The sequence below is a fragment of the Meleagris gallopavo genome, chromosome 14, assembly GCF_000146605.3.
Source record: "Meleagris gallopavo isolate NT-WF06-2002-E0010 breed Aviagen turkey brand Nicholas breeding stock chromosome 14, Turkey_5.1, whole genome shotgun sequence".
NCBI lineage: Eukaryota > Metazoa > Chordata > Aves > Galliformes > Phasianidae > Meleagris > Meleagris gallopavo.
In genome coordinates this window covers 18,018,508-18,037,613 of record NC_015024.2, presented here as the reverse complement: position 1 = coordinate 18,037,613, position 19,106 = coordinate 18,018,508, and the positions used below count along the sequence as shown (strand labels likewise).

The window sequence follows — 19,106 nt, the reverse complement described above, 5'->3', positions numbered from 1 at the left end:
GAGGCTGTAACAAGGAAATCAAGATACACAATGTGTTTTTCATAAATGAAATCGTTGGCTTCTTTAACTGAAACTTTAATACGTGTAATATATAATTGCAGTGCCTTATAGGAATTTCTTAACAAGAGCATTTTTGAGCAGCCACTAAAAAGCAGCAATCAGTAATAACAATGAGGGCATTAGCACTCAGACCAGAGTAGAAGCATCATTAAAGTGTAAGTTCTAAGGTACGCTACTTTAAATTTCCCTCATTACATGTGCAGTTAGAGAATAAACAATAAAGCAGTGATTATTTTTCTGTGATTTCTTATCCGAACTACCTTTTAAAAGTGTAATTAATGTGAAGTGGGATGAGCTGAAGTGTGGTGAGCAGTTCTCCTCTAGAGCAATGGATGGATGGATCACTTCTTGCACCTACCTGGCAGGGTCCTCTCCTGGTGGAGAGGTGGCAGAGTTACCTTTGTGCCTTTTGTTGTACAAAGATAAGATGTTAATTAAGATAGTGCTCACCAAAGGGCTGATTTTAATATATATACACTGCTATTGGTGTATACATTTTGTAACCCATCATTCTGGCTTCATCTGGTTTATATTAGGTATTGATTTGGCACAAACAGAAATTGGGGAGAAAATGCACTATGGCACCAGAATCGTTTCAGTAAGAATAAATGGTATAAATGAGTTCTTAAAGAAGGTGAAACGTGGTTCCTTCTGTGCAGTAGGATGTTTTGTTTCAATAGAAGGGAATAATTCAAACTTGAAGAAGGAAATACTGGGTGGATTAACTTTTTCCTGAATGACAGTAGTTGTAGAAGGGTGTTCAGAAGCAGCACATCAGCATAATGGTGCTCCTGGCAGTGAGCTGCCAGCAGGTATGGGAGAGAAAAGTCTGGGCTTATTCTTTCTGCCTGTATTGTACTGGGATTGACATCAGCTGGAGAGCATCTGGAAGAGAACAGGACAGGGATAACAGTAATTGTGCTGCATCTTGCAAGTGTTTTGGGAAGAAATCCACTTTGGAAGTAGTGCATTAATGAAAAACTTCACCATAAACCCTGAGATATGAAAATTGATGGAAGTGTGGCCGCAAAAAAGTTTTTGTTTTTAGCATGACACTGTTAGTTTGCCCTGAGTTAGTGAAGAGAACTCTTCTGCCATGGCCTGAGTTGATGATTGATCACCTGGTGCAAGGGGTGGCTGGCCAGGAAGCACAGGTACATGCAATTCACCTCTGCTTCCCACCTGACTGGGTGGGACCCTTAATGAGCTTCCTGGGCTCATATAAGGGCTAACCTCTGGAAGGAGAATGTCTGCTGGGTGAAGGCTGCTTCCTAAGAAGTGTTCTGTTGCTAGAGATCTGCTTGCCAGTCGGGTGAGTTAACTTTTTTCCTACGTATGGTTATTGTTATTCCTAACAAACTTGTCCTGTTGTTGCAAAAAATTTATCAGAAGCAATTTCACTGCTTCCCAGGACCAACAGATGGCTAGATATTTCATTAACGCTGAGATTGGGCCTTGCAGATCTCACCTAACGACCTTTTTCTAGTCTACAGGAAGAAGAGGTTTCAGAGCATTCAGCATCTCCCCTGTGAGCCCCTTGTATGTGGTACCTGAGCAGCAACGTGCCCACGTGTGCCTGGAGCTGCCCTGTACCTGCAGCGTGCTGCCTGCACTGCTGTCACTTGGGTAGGTTATTTTGTAGTGATGGAGAAATTTAGGTGATTTCATGCAGATAATGGGATACATTTATTTTTCCAGCTAGTCGTGTTTCTGTGAGATTTTTATCTGGTAATTGTGCTTGTCTGTGGTGTGCAGATTGATGCACCTGATCCTGCTTAGCTCATGATGTCAGTCGGGATTGCTGTGCTAGGAGATATGATTGACACGCTGGGTTCTTAGGGATCACCTTCAGCAAACCCAGCACCTGCAGCAGAGAAGTAGGAGCTGTGAAGCAGATATGAGTCTGTGAGTGCAGTGTAAGCATGGCACTGTGGGGACATGGGGCAGCTGTGTGGCCAGGCTGCAGTGAGGCTCTGTTCTGTAGCTCAGTTAGGTACACAGCTGCATCTGAATCTCCACTGTGTAATATGTTAAACCTCCTTCTTAACCTCTAAAGTACAGAATGAGAACAGTGGAGAAGGAGCAAGCAATTAATGGCAAGACAAAAATACCCACTTGTCACAGGGAGAGTTCAATACTTTGTTTCTCTGCTAAAGGGGAAAAAGGAGGGGGGAAAAAAAAAAGAGGGATATAAGCTCAGGTAGTAACTTTAAATTAGCTTAACTTGCTGATACCTTAAGGCTGAGGATTAGTGAATTTAATTATGGGAGGCAGGAAACACATTAAGATAGCGTTAGGCCTTAAACTGAGCCCCACGAGGGAATGAAATTAAAGGCAGTTTGTGCTCCCTCTCTGTGCCATCCTGCCTGTGCAGTGCTGCAGCCCTCCCTGCTCTGCCAGCACTTCACGTTGGCTGTTCTGTGCTTCTGGTGAGCACCTGCAGCAGCTTCACAAGGCGCTGGGGTGCTTTGTTGCTGCTGCTGGATGGGATCTAACACTTGTTGTACCTGCACAGTCACATGTTGGGCACAGGCAGGAGGTCAGCCATAGTGGCACCCAGTGGCCCAGACCCTGCCTGGAGTGCTGCCCTCCTTTGTGGACATTCCTCTGCTTTGCTGGGGCTCCAGCAAGGAGCGTTGAGGCCTTTTGATGCCATGCAGGTGGCTGTTAGTCTGGTGCCAAGTTTGTTCCTGCTTTGCTTTCACCTTCCTGCTCAACTGAGTCTATTATTCATCACTCCTTCTTATACCTGAGCTTTGTATTTGCTTTACGTTTTTTCAGAGAGGCTCAAGATTAAACTGAAGACCACTTTTATGAGGAGTCCTTGTTTGTAGTCAGTTTGCTGATGAGTTCTATGGTATTGAGGATTTATTTAGTACTGACCTTTCCCATGCTTATTCTGGATGCGGACTCTTCTCCCATTCACTGCTGTGGAGTTGTACACCTCTCACCTCCAGTTCTTAAACTAAAAGCAATACCTTGACAGGGAGTGTAAGATTGCGTTGAAAAAGGAAAACAACTTACTTGTCTCAGTTATGTCATCCTTTCTTTTGGTTTTGGGTTGGTTTTTCTTTTTAGTATTTGCTATTTATCTTTCATCTGATAAAAATGCAGTAGCCTTTAAATAAAAAACCCTGCAGTTCTGATGTATTGTGTGCTCTGCTGCAATCCAGAGGAGCTGGGAATGTTAAACCTGCAAATACAGAAGGGTTTTGAGGAATAAAAGAGGTTTGAGTCCTTGAGCCCTTGAAGAGTCAGAGAGCATCAGAGAAGTGCACGGCTGTGTCTGTCACTGAGGTGCATACCTGAGGCTTATCATTGCCGTGTGAGGGTTGGCTCCATGCTGAGCACAACAGCAAGGTCCCATCCAGCTGAGCTGCTCTGCTCCATGGCTCGAGAATAATCGATGCATTCTGGCCACTTGGACTTCTCTAGGAAAGAAACGTAGATAGCTAAACAAATGACTCTTATTTGTATCGCATTTGAATCAGCAATGTCAACAGATGACTCTGGGTTCATGTATTTAATTATATTAAAAATGTAGAGAGTCACAGACTGAAACAAAGAAATGCTGCTGCTTTCTGCAGTTTTATGGCTTTATCTGGTGCGTTTAGCAGCCCCATAATCCATGCTATAGTCTCAGCTGTATGTCAGTTGATATATTCCTTGTTCTATGGATCACTGGAAGATAATTCTGTTGTTTTCCATTGGACCTGTAGTAAATATATGTCAGGATTTTTCCGGTGCTGTATACTCCAGTTTCCAGCTGCTATATTAATTTCTGTCAAGTGCTTTGGCTTCATACTTGTTCCAGAGATGGTCTGTTTTCATGCTGGGTTAAATTGTTAGTCCAGATCCTATTTTTTCCAAACTAAAAGAAATTATTTAAGATGTGCATTCAAGAGTATTTTTCTCATGTCTTCTCTACCACTTCTAAAAGAAAAGAAGCAGCCCTCTTGCAGTGCCTTGCAGCTGATGTAGTGCGTTTGCTTTAAATGCACACATGTGCTTTGTAGCTTTTAAGGCTTGTAACAAAGCACAGCATTGAGCTGCAGAGCCACAGCAGAGTCTGTCTGCAGAAGAGAGCTGTGCGCTCCAATCCCAGCCCTGCATTTGATAAATCTGATATTTTTGGCTTGAGGTAAAAAGACATTTGGGGCTGATTTGGGAATTTGAGATACTTCACCTTGATGATATGCCAATGCATTGCCTGTATTGTGCAGCTCAGGTAGCTCATGGTTCTACCTGGAGCTCCTGAGCTGTATGCAGCAGCATGAGCACCCTCACAGCACGGTGCTACATCGCTGTGTTTTAACATGCAAAAATCCTAGCAACACAGCTAATAGTTCACCGAGTGGCTGTGCTGTGCAGGTACCAGCTCTCCATCAGCAGTGGCACGCTCACATCCTGCTGAGTTCCTCTTGGGATCTTTCTCAGTCACGAATGTTGCTGTTGTGTTCTGTTTTGGATGGATTGCTGTCTCATTTTGTTCTTCTGTACATCTCTGACACTGCCAGGATGGCCGTTTCAGGATTTTATTTCCGCTGCGTGTTTTGGAAGTCTGCTGGTTAAAAGCCTAGAAAATGAGGTTTATTTAAATGTCACGGAAATGCAGAGAAAATGGGAAGTTGTTTGAGATTCTCCTAATTGAGCTCTTTCCAATTCATTGAGAAGAAGTTGGTGCCAATTGCTCTATAAATAGTAATTCTGCTTAATAACAGCAAGTTTCTCATTGAACCTACAGGTACATTGCCCATGGCCATCGGTCCTACCCCATTTTATCAGCCCAGGCACCTATCGGGATGCTTTGGCAAGGCAGCCTGCAACGTGAGATGCATTTTTCTCCTGCTGTCTTGTAACCAGAGGCCTGAGGTCACGTGCAGCAGAGATTCACTGTCTGTCTGCAGCAGTCCTTGTGCTGCTGTCCCCTTGCTGCACACTGCCAACCCATGCCAACATCCAGAGAAGTGTGGGTGCCCATCCATGGAGATGCCCAAAGCAGCCCGATCTGCTGGGAGTACCCAGCCCATGGCAGGGCTTGGAACTCAGTGACCTTGAAGGTCCCTTCCAACCCAAGCTGTTCTGTGAACCCATGAGGAGTTGCTGGTACTCTGGGCTGTGCTCCCAGAACTCCTGCAGCCCCAGGGGCAGAGCACAGCCCGGCTGCAGGTGGTAGTGCTGCAGTGCTGAGCCCAACAAGCACCGCCAAGAGGCCTTGCCAAGCTCGCTGACTTGTTTGTCTGTCTTCACACGGGGTCTGCATGCATACTAAATAGTTCCTCTATGAAAAATCCTTGAATTCCAAAGCTGCTATTCACAGTAATTGCACTTTAAGAGGAAAGAAGGGCATTGCAGTTTTGTTCCGTACAGAGCTCTCTGCACAGTGTCTTTTATAACACCTAAATAAAGCTCAGGCACTTGCCTTGCTTTGTAGTCATGCTTTCTCCTGGTAATATATTTTTTTTTTTTTTTTTAAGACATTAAAACATTATGACATTAAAAGCATCCTTGGTCTGTGCAGGTTCTGTACAAAAATGGAAGGGTGATCAGAGGCAGAAAAAGGTAACACTTTGAATGAGGGACTTTTCAGTTGCTTGGTGTCACCAGGGACAGCAGGACAACTGCTTGGACTGGGTATGGAAAAGCTGATGCTGTCCCCCCTGCACCAACACCTGCACAGCACAGTCCATGTCCTTCCCCTGGATTGCAGGTCACTGATAATATACTGCTAAGCCTTTCTTGCTGTAGTTGAAGGTGGTTATTTATTGATCTGCTCTTGGCAGCTGGTAAAATGCCAGCTTTCAGCATTAGCTACTGGCCTCATTTTATTTAAACCTTGTAAAATTTCATCGTTTCTCTTCAGCAGTGAGAATGTGTAAATGTTTCTCCTGGAATAGTTTAGAATAAGGCTTTTGACCTTCTTCTGCTTTAAACCTTAAAACTCTTATGGTTTCAAAAAAGAAGCACGAGTGCCCTTCCTATGGCCTTCTGGAGTGGTGGCCATTCTGTAGCGGGGCTGGCTTGAAGGGATCATGGTGACATTGGGAGCAAAAATTAATAATTACTGATAGCTCAGACCAAATCTTTGGTTTTGAGATTTCTTTTCTGCTTTGTGATTTATTTTTATTTTTGTAGTGGCAACAGAACTTTACTGCATGTCCTTAGTAAAGTGTGAAGTTTGTTGTTTGGAATACCTGCATACTGATGGCTCTTGCAGTGTGAGAGAAGGTGCGGAAAGACATCTGGTTGGGGGTTGCTATTTTGACACAGGAGTGTTGGAGAGCACTGCGGGGTTTCTTTGTGCTACCTGCAGAAATAGAGACAGATGGGCAAGAATTGCAGAACCTATTAAAAATCAACCTTCCTGTGCTATTAATATTCCTTTTCCACGTGTAGATCTCTCTGTAGTGATAAAAGGAACATTTAAAGAATGTTGTAATGAAATATCCTGACTGCTGTTACTATGAGTAGGCTCATTCTATAAGTAGGCCATTCCATGATTCATTTATAAGGAGTTTCTTGAGTCAACTTCAGGAGCATCGCTTCTGATGGGCAGTGCGTTTACCCATTACTCTTTGAGAATATTCTGGGGACTGTTAACTTTGTTGTCATTCAAAGTCATCCATCTATTCGGCATCTGTTTTCCTAGTATTTGATCCACGTTACCTTTGTTACCTTTATTACCTTTTTGGATCCAGTCATAGGCTTGCAGTGTGTCCCAGCATTGCTGCACAGCGCTCCCAAGGAAGGCTGGGCACCCCAAGTGATACCCAGTGCAGGTCCTGCTGAGAGCTGAACTGGTGGGATGCACTCATCCACATCCCTGCTGTACTTGTGATAGTGAGAATAGTGATAAATTCCATTTAATAATTGCCCTAGCTAGTATTGGTGGTGCGTTGCAATTGCCATTCCAGTGTAATTCAGCTTCCATGCATGGTAAGTCCTAATAGATCAGCAGGTTCTGTGCACCTTCTTCTGTCTTGTGATGCTACACGTTTCTCTTGGTGAGGTTGATTGTAGATTTTATTTGGGTTTTGCTGCTGAGAAGTGCCGCAGCTTTGATAGCATGGAACAGCCTTTGGAGCAGATTGTGGAGTAGTTTTTTTTCTGCTTTATTTTTATTTCGACTTTGCTCGTTTTGCTTGTCTCTAGATCCTGCAGTACTGCAGAAAAGGCACTGGGTCTCTGTGTACAAAACAGAGGCACCAGGCCTAACGCTGGCCTTTCCATTGCTCACATTTATGGTAAGAACCAGATAGATCCAGAGAGAAGAGGTAGTGTAATGTACAACAGCAGACTTCAGCAGGGTCTAAGCAGATGGAAGCAGGAAATGAGGCGCAGTGACAAACATGACATGCCTTGTATTCTTTGCAATAAATTCATCTGAATGCTGAATTGCTGTGTATATGTGCAAAATCTGTCTCCATCTAATTTTAGGGCCCCAATTTATTTTATTTGGCATCTATATAGCCGTTGGCTTGTCCCCTGTGGCTGTAGGCATAAAAAATACTTTTTGCAGCTTGTTTGCTGTTGTGTATTTCTTTGCAACAATTAGGTGTTTTAATTTTTTTTCTTTCTTTTTTTTTTTTTTTTCCCCTCTAACAGTTGTTCCTGGTTCTGATTCTCTTGTGTCTGACCCGTATGTCTTTGCTGCAAATGTTACCACTGCTGTGCTTTGGCAAGGAAAGTTTAATTGGTGCCATGGTGGGGAGGATGAAAGCTCAGACTTTGATTTGGTGCTGTTTTGTGACAGCACTGTGGCTGCACGCAGGGATGTGAGCAGTGGTGAGCTCAGAGCACTGCCCAGGTTCCATTCCCAGGCTGTAGCCATGAGGCCTTCAGACCCAGTGCCCTACAAAACCAATTATCGTTATTTTGTGACATCCAGAGCTTCTTGTTAAGAATAAAACTGTTGAAATTCAGTAGTACTAATCAAGAGCCAAGTAGCTCTGTGCAGTGTATTATGAGCAGTGAACAATGAGAATTATGATGTCAAGTCATGGTCCAGGAAGAAACCCCAATGTAATGGGAATTGAAAGTGGTGCTGACAGCTGGCTGTGTGTAGTTACTCAAGCAGGGAGTAGGGAATGTGGTTGTTCTTGAAAGAATTTGTGTTAGGTGACTCTATTGATGTACTCCTACACAGACTGCACAGAGAGGTTGTGGATGTCCCATCACAGAATCATAGAATGGCCTGAGTTGAAAAGGACCACAATGATCATCTGGTTCCAACCCCCTGCTGTGTGCAGGGTCATCAACCAGCTGCCCAGAGTCACATCCAGCCTGGCCTTGAATGCCTCCAGGGATGGGGCATCCACAACCTCCTTGGGCAACCTGTTCCAATGAATGAAGATGCATGAGAACAAAGAATTTAAAAATGCCTTTGAGTTGCCTACTCAACCTCATGGAAAATATGCTTCCAAATGAACATTACCTTGCCTGCACACGTTTTTCAAATATCACTGCTAGGTGGTCTTGTGAGAAGGAGCTGTGTGGAGCTGGAAAGGCAGGAATCCAAAACAAGAATTTTGGGCATGTTCGGAAGTGTGGTTCAGCCCCGTCATCAGGGTTTGTTGTGACAAACCCAAGTGTCAGGATCACCTTGCTCTACATGTGGTATGTAGCAGGAAATACCAGTGACAAAGCAGCACAGTTGACTCAGTCAGCTAATTCCACGTTCCATTAGAACAAAGTGAAGAATGCTACAGATTGGGAGCATGCTTTCACAGCAATCAGCTCTTAAATTATTTTTCTCCTTACACCACCTGTTCTGGCAGCTAACAACAATACAGAATTTTATATTGTGTTATTACTTGAAAATGGAAACAAATGGAACAAGGCTGCGTGGCAGTCATTCCCATTCCGTGCTCTCCGTTCCCATGGCAGGTCTCTATTAGTCATCATCACCAGCAGTGCAGGCAGGGCTGCTGCTTCTCATGCTGGTGGGCAAACGTTTGCATTGTAGCTCATTGATTCCAGGAAATCATAGTAGAATTGAGACTGCTTATTGCTGTGACTATTTGCTTACTTTAAGTTTGCAGAGACTGATTGAATCTGCAGATGAAGAGCCGAATATTTTCAGTAGAAGTATTGGATTCATAAATCTTCAGTTCATCCCTTTGTTAAAATTTCATGCTCTGTGAAGAAAAGACTGTAGATGAGGTAACCAAAACGTAGAACAACTTGTTCAATCATTGCTCCCGCTGATTTTCCTAGCACTGAATTATCCTGACTGAGGCAACGTATGTGCTCTGTTGTGTACGGGGCACGCTCACTGACTGGTGATCCTGCAGGTAGGATGTGGGGTTACTGTCAGCAGGATTTTGAGTGGGAGCACAAAACGGACTCTCACTTCCAGAAATCAAGCTAGTTCCTTACACCTGATGGCTGTTGGAGGTCATTCCGTGGGTTTAATTGCAATAATGACAGATTTCATGCAACACGTGGCCTTGCTGTGGCAGTCTTGGCATGGATGCATGCTGAACAGATATTGTTTGTTACTACGTTCCTTCCTTGCATCAGTATTCCTAAGGACAGCAGAACATGCAAATTCTTTTTGAGCGTAAGTGTAAATTAGAAGCAAATCCTTGATGACTACATGATGATTCTAGCAGGCTTTAGTGTATAGTAAAGACTGAGCCCACAGGGCTATTAATATCAATTAAATCAGTAACCAACACCAAAGTGGATTTTATTTCAATTCCCAGATAACTTAAAGAAACAATATTGATTTTATTTTTTTTCCAGTGGCCATGACCTGCCCATTGTGTTCAGAACATTTTTTCCTACCATGCTGAAATCCTTCACCTTATCCAGTACTCCCCTGTCACTGACATGCTTTATTTTGAGTATGGGTTCATAGTGTATGTTAAATGTCAGAAGAACTGTTTAAACAGAGCACCATGATAATGTAAGATTTGGCGTTTGCTAGACCAGTTGTTTCATGCTGAGTGATTCTGGATCACTGCAGAATCCATTCTGAGTGATGGATTCAGAAAACCGAGGTAGGAAATAAGCAGAGAAACGGTAGTATGTTTGGTATTTGGGGTGAAGCACTGTTAAGAAGCATATTTTAACATGAAAAAAAGAGGAATTTTCAGTAGTGCCTTAATGCTTTTGAAGAAAATGTAATAGCGAAATAATTCATTCACTTCTATTTTTTCATTTTTAAATCAAATAGGAGTTACAAACTATAAAATCATGAGAATACTGGTAACGTTCTCCCTGTTTACCAGTTGGCAGTGCTGATTTGACCATTGTTCAGTATGACTTAAGAAAAATAAATTTGGATGTGTTTCAGATGTTTTGGGCACTGCATGCTTAATATGAATAATATGCCTCAGGAAAACTTGCAGTCCGCTGATTTAACGTTAGAATCCAAACAAGCAATCCAGCAGAACCACAAGAATTAGATTTAGAAACAATTTTGCTGCGTACTCCCAATCAACCTTTTTCTTAGAAAATGGTCTAATTAAGAACAAAAATAGCCATTACAAAATCATGTTCCATTGCCATTTCCTTTTGCTTCCTCACTCAGCTTTGCTTGAAAACAAAACCTTGTTCTGACAGCACTGAGCACCAGGGCTGGTGCTGCCCTTACGTGAGGTTTGTGCTCCTCGTGCTGCTGCAGCTTCGCAGAGCTGTTTGTTCTGCAGCCACTCAGTGTACGACCTTGAGCAAGGCAGCAAGGGCTAAATTTTTCAGAAAGTGGTCTTTAATTAGGCAAATTTCTGTTCACTGCTGTATGCCTTGGGGCTGCTTGAAGCGGGATGCTGGAAAAATGCGTTTATTGGGCCTTGCTTGTCTGAGAAGTCAGAATTGCATGAATAAAGAAATGCTGTGACCTTGGCTGCTCGCTTTAGAAGCAGTACAAATCAGTGTGTGGTAGTGAACCTGTGTTGGTGTTGCAGAGCAGTGGGGCTGGTTGGAAGGATGGAGCTGAGAGCTGCCATGTGCTCACTCCCAGGCTCTGTTAATACTCAGCAGCTCCTGGTTGTCCTTTGGTTCCCCACCAAATGCACCCTAAGTGCAGGAAGCACAAGTCCTATCTGTAGGTGTGTTGGCTGAGCCCAACCTCCTTGAGCAGCCGCATTGCAGGGTGCAGTCCCACCACCTGTCCCTGTCTGTGTCCATCTCCTGCTGGGACTATGAACCCGCACTCAAAATAAAGCACGTCAGTGACTGGGGAGAACCATCTCCTGCTGACAGCCAGGATGTGCTGCTCCTCGTTAAGCACATCCCCCAAGTTGGTATCTTCAGAGCATGTGGTTACTTACAGTGTTTGGTACAGTCAGTGGCTGCTGCATTTTATTCTCCCTCATCTCTGGAGTGCTTGGATAGGCAGAGGGTTCTGAAATAGGCAAGAAGTGGCTCTCTGTATTGATCCTAACGTGTGTAATGGTTGGTATGCTTCATAAATAAAGGGATACGCCTGCAACTTGCTAGGTCCTCTGCAGGCAGAAAGCTAGAAGGTCATTCCATACAAGTTTGTTTTCTGAAAGCTAGAGCCTAAAATGCAAGTCCTGATGTGACAAGACAAATACCAGCAGAAGAAAACAAATAAAAGAAAATACCCCAAACATTCGTACTGTTGCCATGACTCCTTTAAATTATATATTTAGAAAAAAAAATCCCTCATTCTGCCCAGCTGCCACAGAGCAGCTGTGCCAGCAGCCATCAGCCCACTGGTGCATGTGTTTGATGGAGAGCACTCATTGGAAATGTGTAACTGACTGCTGCCAGGGAACTTCTCACAGGCTTTAACTGATGGGGGTCACTCATGTGAGTCTGCTGTCCTTATTTTATGTGTGTAGAAGTTTCCAGTTCTGGACAACCTTTTGGAAAAGTCTTGGAGAGCCGAATACAGCTGCAAAATCTGTGACAGGCTATTTAAGGACATAATAGAGGATGGCACAAAAGTAAGACCTTTCTCCAGGGCTTTCTAATGCAATTATATAGCAAATATGTAACTTTATCAGGGACTATTTTGGAGCTTTCAAAAATTCTATAGCAAAGTTGGTGTTCTCTGCTCCTTTAATAACAGGTCGGTGTGTGTGTGTGTGTGTGTGTGTGTGGCTGCCAGTTTTATTGGCAGCTTTATTAACTTCCTTGCTGCCACAGTGATGACTGAGAAACAGGACTTGTTTCTCACCACTTCAGACTGTTTTTTCCCTGGTTTTGCTTCTTCACTTCAAGCTGCACTGTCTCAGAATCCCAGCTGGAGCCAGCACCCTATTGCACTAAGTGCAATAGGAACAGTGTGTAATGTAGTAAATAATGCTTGAGGTGTGAATAAAACTTTTCATTTTTTTCTCCACCATTTAGTCTATTGCGTGTATTCTGTGTCTGTCTGATGAGGAAACATTTAGATCTGATTCATCGAGGTAAAGGTGATCTTAACGTTAAATAGAAAGTCTCACTGATTTCTTGAGGCTACTCATTTGTTAGAGAAAGAAAAGCATTAATATGCAGTAATGAATTGAATTCATAATGTATTAAATATGCATGTGTTGTTTTTCCAGGTGAATTTAAAGATTGTCATTGTGATATCATCACGACAAATACTTCTCAGGAGAACTTCTTACTTCACGTGAGTTAACCAGATGTATTACCAGCAAAGTCCTGGGGATGCCAGCAGTGTGGGCAGTGATTCTCAGTGTAGCATTAAAAAGAGTTTTCAAGAAGGTATGCGCTGGCTGGGAGGAGGCCGACCAGCCAGAGGTAAAATGATTAATAAATAATTTTTATGTAAGAAAATAAGTATTTCCTGAAATGTCAGTAGATACTACATAAATACGTGTGCTATTATTTGACACTGCAGTGATAAATCCATGCTGTGACAGAATTATGGTCTGAGGAATGAGTTGTGATGTCATGGAACAGAAGTTTGACCAGTCATTAGAAGATGAAAGTGGATCCAGTGCTCTTAAAGTAAGAGGAGAAGAAGGCAGGAGCTGTACGCAGGGCTTTCTGGGCTCCAGAATGCTTTTGGATGCTTTGCTAGGCATCCTTGTCCATAACCATACTAACAGTGCTGTGTGCTGGACATGCTTTCTCCTTCATGCCAATGTTATGCACATCCTCCAGTCAGTGGGAGTCAGAAATAATGGAGAGATGCCTTCTCAGCTGGTCACATAAATACTTCATTGCTGAGAAATTACATCATTCAGCTTATATTTAGAGTAAGGCGTTCAAAATGTCTGCGTAACCCAAAATGTTGAATTTGCTTCAGTTTTCTTGTCAGTGAGTAAATCTGAGGTAACCATTTACTTTCTGTGGCAATATTGATTGCTGTAAATAATAACACTCCAAGCATATGAAAACTTTTGCTCCAAAAAGAAATACTCAGAACAGCCAAAGGGAAGAAAAGCCATCAGCAAGCTCAGGGCAGCAGCAGTTACCAGTGGAATCTCTGAAAAGGTTGGAAAAGTAAGGCTTAATGACTAGTAGCGATGGGTGTCTTAGCATTATCAGCAGCTATTACTTCATTCCTCATTACCCTTAGGACCTCACGTGGTGATAAATTTAAATCTGGTTCTGGAAAATACAATTGGTACCCGTGTGTCACAGTGTGACACACAGAAGTCAGCCAGGGTAGGTCAGGGTCTTGTGCTGGCCATGTGTACATTCATTTTCTTCAGTGCCCAGTGCTCACGTATGTGGATTCTGTTCGAGTTAGTTATGTTCTCTGGGATCAGCGGCCGCTGGAGTCAGTAGTTACTCATTCTTCTCTTTTGACAAGGATGTCTAATCTTTTTGTTACCAGTATTATGTGTCTGGAGCATGCAAATTCATCTTTTGACAAGCGTGGCAGTGCTTGTAAATAGCACTTACACGAGTGCTTGTATGTCTGATTGTGGGTCATCTAGAAGCAAAGAACTTGCAGAGGTGGTGTTTCTGTCTAACAAAACCTTATTTATTGTAGTGGCAAAGTATAAGGGAGAGTCAGTGCTGGCAAATCCCTCTGTTTTCTTACAACTGCATAATTTCTTTCTTCCCACTCCTTCACCTTTGTAACCACAACCTTCCTGCCTAGCATGGAAGCACCTCTCTCCAGGACCAGGTTACAAGGCACAGAGGACTGGTTTTATGCATTTAAGGCTGTTCTACCCTAGGCTTTCCGTGAAGCAAGAGCTGTAGGGCACCATGTGCCGTTCTGCCCTCTGCACCTCCATAAGCAGCCAAAGGTCTCTGATCAATGAGCAGGTTCTGTGTGCTCCTCTGCTCCTGCTGGGACACAGCGGTGGCTGGAAAGGATGGATGGTGGGGAGGCTGTCCAGCCTCTGGATGGGGATAAACCTGCTCCCAAAGCAGGTACCTTCATTTTCTCACCAGAACTGAGAGTTCACACTAAATAAGCGCGGTCAGTGTCTTTAGGATGGTTTTAATGATCCTGCACAGCTAACCAAGGCTGCCAGTGGACTGGGATTTCTGCTCAAGGGAGAGATGTTTCGGACTGGAGATCGTTGCTGGCGGTGCTGGCAGAGGCTGTGGTTTTCAGGCCTGGACTGTGGAAGTGCTTCCTGAGCTATTCATCTCTGCCCTGCGCACAGAAGCCATGTTTGGGGATCAGGAGTGCTGTCTGCCTCTTTCAGGGCACTGGCTGAACTGCAAAGAGCATAAAAGCTTCCCTTCACTTTTCTCTGGTGCTGCTGCAGTAGCTGGCGGCCGAGTGAATGTGTGAGTGTGTGTGTGAGGGCAGCTGGGCACAGAGGGCCAATTCACAGCCTCGCCAGCCCCTGCTCTGCTTTGTTGGAGAGCCAGGGCCTGCCCAGGAGAGGACAGATTTCCTGGCTCCTTCCCCTCTCCAGCTGCACCGCGCAGAACCTATTAACGTGCATTGACGTGCCGCTACGGATAGGCCAGACACAGGACAGAAAAGCACGAGGAAGCCCACACTGACATCACTTGTGGGCTCATCTTACAACTTTTAGCAACTTCTCCCAAATCAATTGCTCCCCAAACTTTTCTGTCTCCATCCAAACACACACGTCAGCTGGTGCTCTAAGTCTGGTGTCGTGTCCCCTGCTGTATGTGTGGCACTGGAGCCTGCTTCTACTTTCTCGTACAGCTTTGGCCAACTGCTGCAGGTTTCCTTTGGCACGGACAGGCATTGTGATCCTCAGCTGGGAGCCTTTCATTTGGGATTGCAAACTTTGGAGAGAAGGCACTGAAAGAGTTCAGTGTAAAATTAAAAGCCTACTTGAAGAGATTTCTGATGCTGACCGATTAATAGCAACAATCTCTTTGCTTTCAGTGCTTAATGGCCTGCATTAATTAAGCTAGGAGTGAGTTTGGATGGGAAAATGGAGTGTAATTGTGGGAATCAACCTTAGTTCTCCAAGTGTGCAGGCTGTCCCTTGGTTTGTGAAGAAGACTCTTTTGTAGACGCCTTAGACTCTGCTTTCCAAAATGTAAAAAAAGGCCTTTGCATTCTGGAAGCACCAATGGTTCTGTTAATTTTTTTCTATGAACCGATTTCATCTGCTGAGCAGCAGCACACAGCCCTCACCCTGCGCCTGTTTCATTACTGACTGCTGTTACCAGCTCTGGGAGGTCAGTATACATTTCTGGTTTTTCTTTATGTGGACATGAACATGGTCATGGTATCGTTGTGGACGAGTACTGAAATTAGTATGGGTGTTATTGTCAGGGCTTCTTGACAAATGTCATTTTAAAAGCATTTCTGGGAGGTTTTTTTTTTTTTTTTTTGGAGTTATTGTTTCTCTTCTGTTCTGACAGTTGGCAAACATCAAAAAAGATCTGCTAAGGAGACAGATGCTGACTTAGTGGGTACACAGTTTGAATGACAAACCAAGATCAACAGATCATTATTTTTCACAGCAAGCAAAGAAGAGCTGAGAGAAATAGCTCATCTTGGTGCCAACCTGTGCTAGGAGCATCTCTCGTGTTCCAGAATGCCACACAACAGGAGAGGCTCTCTGTTGCACCATTTTGGGGTTTTGCTCTATTTGATTGCAATTATGTTCTTTTTCCATTTGGGCCACTACAAGTTGGCTCAAAGTACTGCCGTTGCAGAAAGGAGACTGATAACCTCATCTGCTCTGATTCCAATCAGTAGTAATAAGTTGTTGTATGTGGATTCAGTTAATAGCAGTGGTAATTCCACATAACAGTCATTTTATACTTCTGTGTGCAGCTTCTGAGGTTTGAGTGCTGCTGGATTGATAAACTCAGCATGTTTTTCTGCAAGTCACTGGAACAGGTTGCCCAAGGAGGTTTTGGATGCCCTGTCACTGAAGGCATTCAAGACCAGGCTGGATGTGGCTCTGGGCAGCCTGGGCTGCTGGTTGGTGACCTGTACATAGCAGGAGGGTTAAAGCTGGATGATCTTTGTGGTCCTTTTCAACCCCGGCCATTCTATGACTCTGTGAAGTCCTGCACTTGTACACAGCAGCAGATGATCTGCCCAACGCCTTTCCTGTCCTGGTCCTGGAAGGTTTCTGTGAGCAGCACAGCCACGTAACAGAACGTGAGTGGGATGTGCCACGGAGCCATTGGGAAGCCTGTGTATTCTTTTACACTTTGAACAGAGCAATAGTACTGGCCAGGCTGTAATTACTTGTTTGCTTGTGCTAAACAAAAATATTGTTGAGTTCTTTAAAAAAAAAAAAAAAAGCGTAGTTTTCAAGTGATTAATTGCAGGGTTTGGGCCCACAAACCTGCCCTATTGGTCCCTCAGATGGAATCTGATCACTGGGATCCCACCTGTGGATAAGGGATCTCCCACATTTGTGGCCATGTGTGAATCCAATTGATGCAACAGAAGGTCCTATTTTTCCTCAATCTCTTTTTGCTTTTATTCTTTCTGTAACTAAGTGACATTTAATTTAAGTCTCCTTAGTATGAGCCAATAATGGTGTGAGCTAGCTAGGCTAGCCCCAATCAGTGTGAAGGCAAAGAGGCCGTCGGTCAGTGCTTGTCTTCTGTCTGGAGCAGAGAAATGTCCTCACTGTGGTCTCATTACTGTCAGTAGGCAGTGGAGTGCAGGCAGGCAACTGACCAGGGTGATCTCAGATTGTTGCTTCTGTGTCACGGCAGTCATTTTCAGCTCAATATTTCTTGAATACCAGAAGCTTCTAAACGGTGGGGTGAAACTACTGAGCAGCTCCCATCATGGGTGTGCTTGCTCCCAAGTTAGAAATGCGGGTTACAGGCCAAGTGCTGTGTTGTGACTCTGACAGATGCATCTTTCTCTTTCACTATTAGCTAATTAAAAAAAATTAACAAGAAGGCAAAACTGGTGCTGCCCTTCCTCCTTTGCTGGGATCAGCCAGAACAGGCTGACACAAGGCCGCCTCTGTTAGTTCTGAACCTGTTGTTTTCTCTGGTGGGGCAGCATCTTTGAACATAACTGCATCTGCTGAAAGTAGAGAATAAGCCAGTTTGCTCTCAGTGTCTGTGTGTGACTCCGGGATGTGAGAGGAGCAGGCTATGGGAGGAGGATAGCTCTGCTCCTTTGGCCCCGAGTGGCTCCACGAGGAGTTCTGGTGATGAATTGACAACCTGTGAAATCGTGACGTCTGCACCCAGTCATACTGGTGACCTTCGTGCATCTTTCCCACTGCCTGCTGCTCAAATTTCAGCATGGAAGAGAGCAAGTGGAGTTGTTGGTTGCTGGGACTGGAAATGGCTTTCTGCAAGTTACAGCAGCTCCAAAACTGTGCTGTGTATGGAGAGCACAGACTTTGTATTTAAGTAGTGAATTCCTGCAAGGCAGTGCAGGATTTCAGGAGAGGTGTTGTTTTGTCATTCCTGGGCTACTGTAAAGAAGATGGAGAAAGCACTGTTTTTATGGGAGACAAATACTGTATGTTTCAAAATGAGTAGGACTTCCTAATGCAAAATGAAGAGATGATTTCAAAACGGTGCTGTAGGCAGGAGATGTTTTCTGAGCATTTAATTATGGGGCTGATCTGAATGGGAACATCCAAATCTATTTTGATGTGATGATTGCAAACAAAGCTAATGCAGTTTTCAGAGGCATCAGTCAGAGTTGATGGGGGTTTGTTTCCCTCTGTCATAAAACTGTACCACGCACAGCAATTAAAGCCTTTTTTTTCTATGGCTTGCTGGTACGTCAGACATCAGCACGAGTTTAGCTGAATTCTAAGTTGTCTTGTTCAGAATTCAGTAGGAATTTCTGTGGTATGAAGACATGCTGGTAGTTTCACAGCAGATCTTCCTTATGAATATGTACACTGAAGTGCCTCAGCATGCACGGTGCAGACCGTTATGTGCACGGATGGTGTGTTTGTTTTAATCTCCTCAAATTGAAATGTAACTCTGCTCTTTCTGCTGTTGACTCTGCTCCCATCAAGCCCTACACATCGACTGCATTACTTTACTAGACGTGTGCTGGGGACATGGATGCTATAAGATGTGTTTTCCTCATTCCTCTCTGAGATTTCTTGCCTTTAGTGGACTCTGGTTTTCCCTGTGTTAAGCATTTTGAATTTTTGTTCCTTCTCATGGTCTCCCATGACAAGGCATAGGAGTGTCTCAGTCCGTTTTCCTATAACCACTGAGGGAAGAGAGAAATGAGAAGAAATCGTTCTCCAAGTTATTCACGCAGTGTGCTGTGAAGGTTGAGGGTTTTCAGTGTGGGAGGGTGCGGAAGACCTGAATACTAGTAAAGAAAACGAGGTTTTTTTCCTGATAAATTTCCCCATATATATCTTATTTAGGGAAAAATAAGAAAAAACAAAACAAAACAAACAAAAAAAACCACCTTTTTTTTCCAGATCAAATCAAACCACTAGCTGTGCTTTTGCTCAGATCAGGGAGATGTCAAATGAGATGGCAATGAAGTAATCAAATGGTTTAAAAGAAGTAAGTGCAGCTCCTGGTGAGACATCACAGCGCAGAGGAGAAATGGGCTGGGGAGCATCTAGAAAAAGAGGGATCAACAAACAATTGAATGCCATAGTGATCTTAAAGAATTGCTTATCAGCTTGATGAGTTAGTGTTTTGTTCAGACAGCTTGGGAGTTGGAGAGGGAAACTGGGGCATTGGGGAGGAGTAAG

General features: G+C 43.8%; 1 long non-coding RNA gene across 5 annotated transcripts in view; it reads left to right on the top strand.

Annotated features, from left to right (window-relative positions):
• Positions 1-567: 567 nt before the first annotated feature.
• Positions 568-19,106, top strand: part of LOC104913205 — a 51,001-nt gene continuing 32,462 nt past the window's right edge. Inside the window, exons 1-3 of one of the 5 annotated variants that reach the window (XR_004161347.1) lie at positions 568-1,372; positions 1,547-1,686; positions 12,582-12,649. This is a non-coding gene — a long non-coding RNA (uncharacterized LOC104913205). The remainder of the gene's footprint in view (positions 1,373-1,546; positions 1,687-12,581; positions 12,650-19,106) is intronic. The other 4 variants (XR_004161346.1, XR_004161349.1, XR_004161350.1 and 1 more) reach the window with 4 other exon arrangements.